Raw genomic sequence first — 2100 nt, 5'->3', positions numbered from 1 at the left:
AGCCCTGGGACGTAAGACATTGCTACCAGGCTTTCTATCCTTATTTTCCATTGTCATTCTGTATTTTGATCTTGTTTATAAAATGGAATTTGCATCTCTACATTTGTTCACTCTCTTTACATTACGCATGAGTAACTAAACTGTCGATGGGTTGAGAAGCACTTAGCTAGCATAACCTGAGATCTTCACTTTATGCGATCATCTTGTATTATGTATGCATCATTCATCCTTTAGAGATGCTCGGGAGGGAGGTCTAAGGATAGAATCTAGGCTTGGAAAAGTCATATTAGAATCTATGCTCAGAAGAGTCAGATTAGAACCGCATAATCAAGAGATAGAAACTTAGGAATAAGTTCTGTTTTCTATTAACGCATCGCATGCACCCTAGAGAGAGGATATGATGGTATGCGGTCACCTTGTATCTGTGTGCATCATTCATCATCGCATAGACAAGGAATAAAGACTTAGGAATAAGTCCTATAGACATCATCGCATATATCACATGCGTCCTAAAATTAATAGCAATAGCATTTGCATTGGAAGATAAATTGTTGTTGCATGTGTGTAGCATGATCGCATAGCTTGAACACAATCTCAGGAAGTACTAGTTGCATACCTTCTCAACTCATTCCCCCACATTCTCATTGTAACTTTCGTTGTTATTGACTCTTTTCTCAATTCTGCCGCATAGAATCTATACATTAAACAAACATACCAACCAACGCATTGTTTTATTTGTCACCGCAAAGAAATCTGAGATCATCGTCTCATATTGTCTCCATAGTCCCTATGTTCGACCCTGGGCTTACCAGACAACCTAGTAGAATTTATACTTGGATTTTGCTAGGAAAACTTACATGTACAACGCATACACCACCATCACATTATACACCATTATTTCATCATATTCACAACACATCAAGTTTTTGGCGCCATTGTCTGGGACTACGGCAATAATGATTGTGCTAACGGTAACTTTTTGATTTTCTTTGCAGACGATCCATCTCTGTTCACTGCCTCTCCTTAGGTAAGGGAAGAAATGGGCGTCATATGAGCGAAGGACAAAATTCTAAGCCCAATTACGACCTAGAGATTGAGAGAACTTTTCGAAGAAGAAAAAGAAACAACCGCCAACGACAATAAGAGAAAATCCCAATATGGTGGAGAAACCAAAAGATAGAGCACCAAACGCAAATAATATCATGGCGAACCCCATCCTCTTGGCGAACGACCGCAATAGGCCCATCCGAGATTGTGCGTCACCCAACCTTTATGATTTCTCGCCAGGAATCATGAGGGCTGTCTCTTATACACATCTAGATGTGTATAAGAGACAGCAATAGGCCCATCCGAGATTGTGCGTCACCCAACCTTTATGATTTCTCGCCAGGAATCATGAGGCCAGCCTTAGACGGATCGAGGTTCGAGGTGAAACCGGTGATGCTACAGATGATTCAAACTGTCAGACAGTTTGGCGGTAGGCGTGGCGAGGATCCACACGCCCACCTTCAGAGTTTTATTGAAATCTGCAATACGTTTTTGTTCCCAAACATTTCCGTTGAGGAGGTTCGATTAACATTGTTCCCATTTTCATTGTGTGACCAGGCATGGAAAAGAACTTACTTTCTCAAACCACGGGAGATTACATCATAGGAACAGGTAGTTGAAAAATTCATGAAGAAGTACTTCCCCCCGACAAAAAATGCCAGAAAGAGGAAGTTGATTATCAATTTTGAACAGGATATTTATGAATCGTTCAGTGACGCTTGGGTGAGGTTTAAAAGGCTGGTAAGAGATTGCCCGCATAATGGCTTACCAGATTGTCTACAAATGGAAATTTTCTACCACGGTTTGAATCCTGCATCGCAGACGGCTACCAATGCGGCAGCAGCTAGAGTTCTACTCGATAAAACATACGATGAGGCTAAGAATATACTTGATCGCATTTCAAAGAACCATGAAGACTGAAGAGAAAGCGATCAAAGACTGAGAATTAAAGACAGTGACACAAGTAATGAGGCCATCGTATCTTTGCAAAACCAAATGACTGCATTGCTGAATTTAATACAAGAATCGCAATCAGTAGCCCAGGAATGCATA

The 2100-nt window shown here is 40.9% G+C and overlaps 1 non-coding gene across 1 annotated transcript; it reads right to left on the bottom strand.

The window, feature by feature from the left end:
• Window positions 1-1707: 1707 nt before the first annotated feature.
• On the bottom strand, window positions 1708-1814 carry LOC120069544. Its single transcript, XR_005479571.1, has one exon. It is a non-coding gene; the product is annotated as a small nucleolar RNA R71 (small nucleolar RNA).
• Between the last annotated feature and the right edge of the window lie 286 nt (window positions 1815-2100).

Source organism: Benincasa hispida, unplaced genomic scaffold (genome assembly GCF_009727055.1).
Source record: "Benincasa hispida cultivar B227 unplaced genomic scaffold, ASM972705v1 Contig484, whole genome shotgun sequence".
NCBI classification, from domain to species: domain Eukaryota; kingdom Viridiplantae; phylum Streptophyta; class Magnoliopsida; order Cucurbitales; family Cucurbitaceae; genus Benincasa; species Benincasa hispida.
This window is presented reverse-complemented; position numbering and strand designations above follow the sequence as displayed.